This window comes from Capsicum annuum, chromosome 3 (genome assembly GCF_002878395.1).
Source record: "Capsicum annuum cultivar UCD-10X-F1 chromosome 3, UCD10Xv1.1, whole genome shotgun sequence".
NCBI classification, from domain to species: Eukaryota; Viridiplantae; Streptophyta; class Magnoliopsida; order Solanales; family Solanaceae; genus Capsicum; species Capsicum annuum.
In genome coordinates, this window is record NC_061113.1 from 4,076,011 (window position 1) to 4,085,662 (window position 9,652).

Consider the following 9,652-nt stretch of genomic DNA (forward strand, 5'->3'; position numbering starts at 1 on the left):
TATTAAGTATCAAATGATAATTAATTGGATATCTTTTCAGTTGTTTGATTTTTATTACTTTTATTGGATACCTAATTCAATAGACTATATTCTGAATTCCATCTGGGTTAATTTTCTTCTGCTCTTTTGACCTAATTTTTTTAATCCTTGATTTACACTACTATAAAATAGTGCGATGAATTTTTAGTCTTTTCTTTTCTTTTCTTGATTTTTCACCTTTTAAACATTTAAAATATTTAGAGAGTTTGGGTCAAAGTCCTACAAGAATGCTTGATATTGTATTCTTTGCTTTTACTTGTGATAATCGAGAAATTAATATGATATAAATTTTGTAAATTAATTGATCCAATCATACTATTGACACCCCAATGATGCTCTTACTAGTTCTATAAATTGGTACATTACACGAACATATTTTCATCACTCATTCTTTTTCTACTTTTTCTGCAAGCTAAAGTGTGTTTTCTGCAATATGGCTAAGCTGTTCTTTTTCTTGATTGCTCTCTTTGTTATAAGTACAGGTATACACATTTAGTTTCCACAACTAATCTTTTCACTTTTATTAATTTGTCTTGACTCATTTAAATTTAGATAGATCGAGTTCTGATATCTACTACGATGTTCTTTTTAAGGGGATGTTCTTGTTTTCTTTTAGAAGATCTCTCAATTTTCTAGATTTGATCCGCAATGTTTTCTGACATGAGGGTACTCAGTGGATCTCTAGTTCTCTACACCACTTTGTTGGAACTTGAGTACCAAATAAGTTTAGCTCGAAATGATCATGATATTATTGGATCAAAATGATATTCTGAGCTAGTCAAGAGAATCATATGTATGTGTTTTCTTTAAGAAATATACATCAACGTTTTATTTCACATTTTATTTTCAAATAAATATTAAAAATTAAAGAAGATATGGGAGCTGGGTTGGGTGATTGGGTCATGAATGAGTTGAGTTATGACTCGTTATTTTGCCTAGAAGAACTTTAGATAGTCAACTATTCTATGATTTAACTCATTCAAGTTTGTCCTAACCCATTTATTATATTCTAGATCTTATAATTGTGTGTGGAAGGGACGGATTAGGGTAGAAGGATAATAGGAGCGAGTGCACCAGTGCTAGTAGCTAGGTAGGAGGAATTTGTTATCCGTATAATTAGTAGCTATCGTATTAGTATCATTTCAGAATATTGTATCGTCTGTTATTAATCTTGTCCATGGTAGTATTGGGTGCTGTAATTTCTATTGTATATTGTTTTTTTTTCCTGTTCCTTGTCTTGATTCTCTTAGCTTGAGCCGGAGGTCAGTCAGAAACAATCTGAGGTAGTGGTATGGACTGCGTACACTTACCCTTCTCAAACCCCACTTGGTGTGAATATACCGGGTATGTTGTTATTGTATATCTTATAATTATGTCTATAAAATGCAGTTGATGATTTCTCTTGGTCTTCCAAGATGCAAGTAATGGCTACAAGAGACTTGGCACTAGATCAGAACAACAACTAAAAAATAAAGGGCAGCCACAAGGGTGTATTGTACGCAGTCTTACCTTGCATTTCTGCCATAGGCTATTTCCAAGGCTTGAACCCGTGACCTCCTGATCACTTTACCAGTTACTCTAAGGTTCCCTTCAAGTGGAACAACAACTACTTCCAGTAAAAACTGGCTTAGGAAATTGCTTCATACTTGGCAATTCGAACGCAGACTGTGTGCGCAGAGGTTGTTCGTTTTGTTGCGAATGTATGCGCTCATATGATCCATATACTAATAAATATGATTATAATTGTGACAAACGTCTTTGGATTGGTGAAGGTTTTTTTGGAACTATCCTTAAAAATCAACGTCTTAAGAACATTAATTAATGTTTGTGTGTTCTTATGTTTGATGGAATAAGTGATAATGAGGTTTTTGTCTACGGAAAACTTTGATTATTCGAGTGTAATTTGTAAAAGCTAGCAGTTTGGCGTGTGACTGCTTATCTATATGTGTAATTCTATGTGAAATGTGTGTTCCTACTACTAGAAAATTGACTTTACTACTATTTTATCTTCTATTCTATTCTATTCTATTCTATTCTATTCTAGAAGTGAACAAAGACACCGTACGAACACAACAATTATATATCATTATGTTTTACAAAAAGTTAATGTTATTTGTACAAATTGGGTATTGAATTATTGTCCTTTCTTATTAACATGCTTATCGAAATATTGGATCAATATGATGTTGAATGAGATAATTTAAATAAATAGATTTGTCAAAAAAGATATTTTTGACCCTATAGTATGATTAGGGGTAAATCTACCCAATAAATTAAAAGAATATTTTTGATCCTTTCTTTTTAGTTTTATTATCTAAGAATTAAAAAAGAGTGTCATGTACATCCATGCACCTTCAAACAAATTATAGAAACACTCTTATGTAGAGAGATTTTTTCAGTAATAATTCTTGTATACCTTCAACATTATTTTTGGCATACTCTACATTGCCATATATATTATTAAGGACATTGCACCTCGATGCAGCCCCTACCTCGTTCACAAGCAACTCTAAAGCAATTCAATGCTAACTTAGATAATTTAACTTCAAATTCACGAAGTTTATTGTCGTCACCATCCTATAAGCTTAAAATTCTACATATCTGATGCAAAGTTCTAGTACACTTGGTGCAATAATAGAATAAAAAAATGAATTTGAAAGAGACTGGATAGAGTTTTCAATTAATGACAAATAATCTAAAAAATCTCAACACAGTCCTATTAGACATCTTGAAATGCCATGATGACGAGCAAAATCATATCAAATATTTCAGGTGTCTCTATTTTTGGATCAATCAACCAGAGTTTTATGGTGTAGTGAAGGAAATGTGGAGCTGCTCTAAAGAATTTATTTCCAAACAATGACTTTGATATGACGTAGGTAGGGATGTCAAATGGACGGATTGGATTGACATTGAAAATATTAAATCGGTTGAATTGGATATTCGGTTGCATCATAACCCATCCAAATTCACTTTGGGTTGAAATGGGTAAAAATCGGATTGGATCTTGACCCGCTTAGTCTAAAATATATTAACATATTGATATTTACCCCTTATAAGTCCAACGCAAGAAAAGAAATTTGGATGGGGTTGGAAAGTTGGGTGCACGGGTAGAGAGTGGAGGTGGGTAAGAATTTTTTTAAAAATAAAAAATTATTTTCTGGGGAGGGGTGTGGGGCCGGGGGTCAGGGTTAGGATGAAATTGAGATAATTTTTTTTTTTTTTTAAAAATAACTTTTTGGGAAAGGGGTATTAGGGGGTGATAGTGGTGGGGTAAGAGTTTATTTATTTTTTAATTTAAAATTGAGAACGGTGTGGAGGTGGAGGTGTGGGGGGGTAAGGAAGGGATGGAGTTTGAGGTAAAAGTTTTTTTTCTAAAAAAAAAATAATTATAAAATTAACTTTTTTAAAAAACTATATTTTTTTGGGGAATGAGGTATTGTTGTATTGGGGGAGGGGGTGCAGGGGGTAGGGGGAGATAGGGGTTGGGATAAGATTTTTTTTAATAAAAAATATTATTTATTTTAAAAAAATATCTCTAAAAAAATATCTTTTTTGCGAGGGATAGGGGATGCGGTGAAGGGGTGAGGGTAGAATTTTGATTGTGAAGTAAGAAAAAAATTTTAATTTTTTTTTTAAAAGAATAAAAGAATTAATTTTTTAAGATGAAAGTGGGGATGGGGGGTTCGGGGTAGGGAGGAGGACGGGGATGAGGTGGGGTGGAGGCAAAAGAAAAAAATTATAAAAAACTTTTTAAGAAATAAAAATAATATATTTAATGAAGGCGGGGTGAGAGTGGGGTAAGCTAGGGGTGTGGTGCGGTTGGGTGTTGAGATTTACCTTCCTTCTATTTTGTGATTTTCATTAATGATAGAATGTTTTTATTTTTTCCTTTTTAGTCTAAGAATATTTTACATTATTTATTTCTTTTTAAGTTTAGGATTTATTAATTATAGAATATTTAGTCTTATAACTATAAGAAAAATATCCTATTTTGCTTATTTATTTTATTTAGTTTCTTATAAATAGAGATGTACTCTTCTATTTGAATCAAGGAAAAAAATCAGTCAAGAGTTTTTGTCACACCCCTTTTTGTACTCCAAAAAGAATTAGATTTTAAGATTCGAAAGAGTTTTTATTATTAAAGTGACAAAATAAAGATAATTGTTTCGAAAAAGGATTATTTTTTACATTCAAAACTCAGAGTCGCCACTTGGCATAATCCGGTGTGCCAAGTCACCTTTGAAAAATCCTTTTCAAAACAAGTTGACTCTTTAGGACTGGTTTGCGAACAGAGATTCCGGCTAAGGAATTCTGTTGACCGATGGGAAAGTGTTAGGCACCTCTCGATCCCGTGGTTCGACCACGGTCGCTTGGTGGAGCATATCGGCTAATTTAACACTACGAATGTATAAACCACACAGAGCGCGCACAACAATCAATCAAGTAGATCAAAACAAAACAATCCAAAATTTAGTGTTCAGTCCAAGTTATACAGTCCAAAAAAAGAATGCCAAAATATAAACCTATGCTAGCCTACACTAGTCCTACACTACGCTCCAATGCTTTATCCGATGCCTCATGCCTTCGTCACGGACGTCCTCCGAGTACATAATACGTCGAGGCATTCCTCGGTGAATAAATACATGAAACCTCGGGGCATTCCCCGGCCAAAGGAATACATCTGATTAAATAACTAACTAGAAAAACATTCAAAAACACACATTTAAACATTCAAAGCATTCAATCAACACATCACTCCTAGATTTTGCCTACCCGAACCTATATTCCGAATTAAACAAAAGGACAACAAAAATTAATTTACCTTCAAATTTTATCGATTTCTCTATTCCCGCCCCAAATTCTCTTCAATCCTTAACGAGGTATCGTTTCATTACACGATTCATAATCAAAAAAATCAAGCATCCAATCAAACAAAGTAGCAATTCATCACCAATCAAAATCAAACGACACACGATATTCCATCCAATGAAATAAAAAGACGAAAAGATTAGAAATGGACCTCAATGATGCTTTTATTCCAAATATCAGTAAATCGAAAAGACAGAATCCGCGCGCCAAAGAACCTCGAACCAAACTTCAACAGTGACAAAGATCCAACTCGATATGGCTAACCCCAATCCGAACAAATTTGAACTCGGGAACACAAACTCAATTATAAACTACCAAATCAACAACTTCGAACAACAATGACAAAGCCCTAAACAAAAATCCTGAAGAAGAAATTCTAATCTTGAAACCCAAGAGTAAAAATAAAACCAAACCAGAACAGTGGTTCTCGATGACAGGGTTCTGTTTTTGGGTTTGGGATTTAGCTTCACCGAAGTTCAACGGGCTCGATGGAAGCGAAGACTAATAGTGAAACGACGAGGAGACCAAGTTTTTCAGGCGAGAACTCGTCGAAAATGAAGTAGACTGGCGTTTCTATCTACTTGCTTGCTTGTTCCCATTTATTTTGCGCACCTCCTTCCATCTCCGTTGATTTTCGTCGTGTTTTTCTATTGATGGATATATATTTCGCTCAGATCTCCGTGTGTAGGTGAATTCTGGGTGTTTTGTATTGTTTTCTCTATCCCCAGACCATCAATTTTCTTTGTGTATATTGTAGGTGTATGTTGCTATCTTCTCTGAAGTGTAAACTCTCTGTATATAAAAAAAATGAAAACAAAAAGGTCCCTTGGCATCTTCCTAGAAGGTTCCCTCGTGGGATCCCTTTCCTTTTCAAGAATGTTTTTCTTTTTCTCTTCTTCTTTGTGAACAAGTAATAGGAGGGAGTCACATGGGTAGTTAGGGTGGTGATGATTAGAATAATGTGAGGTGGCTTTATTTTATTAGAGGGGTTGTTAGGATATTTTAAAAGAAGACAAAATTTGTTATCTCTTGTTATTTGGATAAAGACACATAAATAAATAAATAGGTAAAAAGATGAGGTGGTTGTTTATTTATTTTTCTTGTGGAAATATTATAAAATGGGGTTAAATTATGCGATAACGGAGTAAGAAATATTTTTGACGGAACAAAATTACGTGTCTACATCATGCCCCCTTTGAATGTAAACACCTAGTGTTTTCATACAAAGAAGTAGACAACGAGACAGGATTTTGTTCCGATCATTATTCGAAGAAAGGAACAGAAGAAAGAAGGGCAACTGAGTCTTAACAGACATCTTACCTACTCAAGTTATGAGGGAATCAAGTGACATGTATCTTAAAAAATTGAAATGAGGTGGACTATACCGAGTTGGAAAGTCGAGTGAGGTTCCATCAAGGCTCCGGTCCGTGGCTCTGTCATTACATCAAAATAAAAATTGCAAGTTAAAAACATAAATGAAATTACAAAAGTCCTATGTATGCGGCTTCTTTTGGACTCTTGACTTGAGTTTCATCACCCTATTCTTCAAGCGGGCTTCAGACTTGCAATTTGTTCAACTTGTTGCCTAACTTTCAATTTCTTCATCTTGTTTTTTGACTTTTCATTTATTCGCCTTGTACTTTGGGCGGGATCCTGACTTTCGGTTTCATCAACTTCCGATTTCATCACCCTGTTCTTCAGGCGGACTCCTGAAATGAAAATAAAAACTAGAACAAGAAATATCCTAAACAAAGATTATGATAAAGAAAGATTTTATTTTTGAAAGTAATGTCCCATTTTCCAGGACGGTCCTGAACAGAAAGTAAAATTCCATTTTTCAGGAGGGCCCTGAACAGAAAGTAAATTCCCATTTTTCAGGAGGGTCTTGAGCAGAAAGTAAATTCCCATTTTTCAGGAGGGTCTTGAGCAGAAAGTAAAATCCCATTTTTCAGGAGGGTCTTGAACATAAAGTAAATTTCCATTTTTCAGGAGGGTCCTGAGCAGAAAGTAAATTCCCATTTTTCAAGAGGGTCCTGAGCAGAAATTAAAATCCTATTTTCAGGAGGGTCCTGAATAGAAAGTAAATTTTCATTTTATAGGAGGGTCCTGAACAGAAAGTAAAGTCCCATTTTTCAGAAAGGTCCTGAACAGAAAGTAAAATCCCAATTTTCAGGAGGGTCCTGAACAGAAAGTGAATTCTCATTTTTCAGGAAGGTCCTTAGCAGAAAGTAAATTCCCATTTTTCAGGAGGGTCCTGAGCAGAAAGTAAAATCCCATTTTTCAGGAGGGTCCTGAACAGAAAGTAAATTCTCATTTTTTAGGAGGGTCCTGAACAGAAAGTAAATTTCCATTTTTCAGGAGGGTCCTGAGCATAAAGTAAAATTTTATTTTTTAGGAGGGTCCTGAACAGAAAGTAAAATCCCATTTTCCATGAGGGTCCTAAACAGAAAGTAAAATCCCATTTTTCATGAGGGTCCTGAACAGAAAGTAAAATCCCATTTTCCAGGAGGGTCCTGAACAAAAAATAAATCCCATTTTTTAGGAGGGTCCTGAACAGAAAGTAAATCCCATTTTCTAGGAGGGTCCTGAACAGAAAGTAAAATCCTATTTTCCATGAGGGTCCTGAACAGAAAGCAAAGTGTCATTCTTCAGGAGGGTCCTGAACATAAAGTAAAATCTCGGATATGCCTTCCCAATGGTAGCTGAACTTGCTGAAAAGAAATTTGCTCCTGTTTCATCAAAGACAATTTAGTCAGTTAAAACTTAGTGGTGGTTTGCAGCACTTTGACTTTCCATACATCTGCTGCAACACTTGTTTCTTTCATCTTTGTTTCAGATTGTTGACATTTGCCCATGTTTTATCACGTCATTGACCCGGATCCAGATTGAGGGAAATGAGTTCTGAATCAAACAATGAATTTCTATTTTACCATGCCTCTGAGATGCACCGTTTTCAAATATTAATACTCCCACGAATCCAGTAGCCTATCGGTTGATAGAATTCCTTTGCCTTGTGTTGAATTACGAGCATATTTCTTTCATGTTCTGGTTCTTGGATTTTCCTCATACAATTGGAAAGACTGGTATTAAGTTTTGAAATCCTTTCTCGCTTGTTTTGACACAGATTTAACTTAAAAGAAGGATATGAAAGAAAATAGAACTAAGCTCAAATGGGGTAAACAAAGGATGACACAATGTTTGGATAGCAGAATGAAATGCCTTCATTATATCAATCTTAAAAATAAAAGTACTAAACATACAACAGAACCAACAAAGGATAAATTATCATACATAATATGTTTTGACCGCATCAGCATTGATAGCCATTTCTGTCATTTTACCTTCAATATCTGTCAAATATAAGGCTCAATTGGGCAACACTTTCTTCACAATAAAGGGACCTTGCCAATTTGCGTAGAACTTTCCTTTCACTTCAACTTGGTGAGGAAGGATACACTTCAATACCAACTGACCAACTTCAAAATGCCTGGGTCATACCTTTTTGTTATACGCTCGAGCCATTCTCTTCTGATACAATTGGCCATGACATACCATTGTTAGCCTTTATTCCTCAATCAAACTCAATTGTTCCCTTTGGGTTTTGACCCATTCATCATCATTAATCTCTGCTTCCATAATGACTCAAAGAGAGAGAATTTCAACTTCTACAGGAATGACTACTTTTGTCCCAACACCACTAAATATGGAGTTGCCCCTGTTGAAGTGTGAACAGTAGTGCGATAACCTAGCAATGCGAACGACAACTTCTCATGCCGTTGTCTGGACCCTTGTACCATTTTTCGTAGTATCTTCTTGATATTCTTATTGGCGGCTTCCACAGTGTCATTTGTCTTTGGACGATATGGAGTGGAATTTCGATGTGCGATCTTAAACTGTTGACATACTTCGTGCATCAAGTGACTATTGAGATTGGCAGTATTGTCTGTAACGATCATCTTTGAAATTCCAAACCTACAAATGATGTCGGCATGAACAAAATCTACCACCGCCTTCTTTGTTATTGACTTGAAAGTTACTGCTTATACCAATTTTGTGAAGTAATCAATGACCACCAAAATGAATCTATACCCATTTGACGTTTTTGGCTCAATCGGTCCAATCACGTCCATTCCCCAAGCTACAAATGGCACAGAGCAACCGTTGCATGCAACTCAGTAGGAGGAGAATATATTAGATTATCGTGTACTTGACATTGATGAAACTTTCGAACAAATCGAATAGAATCCCTCTCCATAGTAAACCAGTAATAACCTGCTCGAAGAATCTTCTTAGACAAGACATAACCGTTCATATGCGGGCGGTATACTCCCGAGTATGTTTCAACCATGATTGCCGAAGCTTCTTTTATATCTACACACCTCAAAAGTCCTAGATCCGGAGTTCTCTTGTATAAGATTCCCCCACTTAAGAAAAATCCACTAGCCAAATGCCTAATAGTCCTCTTTTGATCATTGGTGGCATGTGTTGGGTATTCTCTTGACTGGATGTACTGCTTGATATCAAAGAAACAAGGTTCGCCATCGAGCTCTTCTTCAACTGCATTACAATAAGTGTGTTGATAACGACTCTGTATATGCACTGGATCGATGTAGGCCTTATCAGGATGTTGGAGCATTGAAGACAAAGTGGCTAACACATCAGCAATCTCATTGTGGATTCTCGGAATATGCCTAAATTTTACTGACAGAAACCGTTGGCATAACTCTTGCAAGCATTATCG

General features: G+C 35.4%; 1 long non-coding RNA gene across 1 annotated transcript; it reads left to right on the top strand.

The window, feature by feature from the left end:
* Positions 1 to 297: 297 nt before the first annotated feature.
* Positions 298 to 2,002, top strand: LOC124896953. Its single transcript, XR_007053329.1, has 2 exons — positions 298 to 521; positions 1,429 to 2,002. It is a non-coding gene; the product is annotated as an uncharacterized LOC124896953 (long non-coding RNA).
* Positions 2,003 to 9,652: the final 7,650 nt, after the last annotated feature.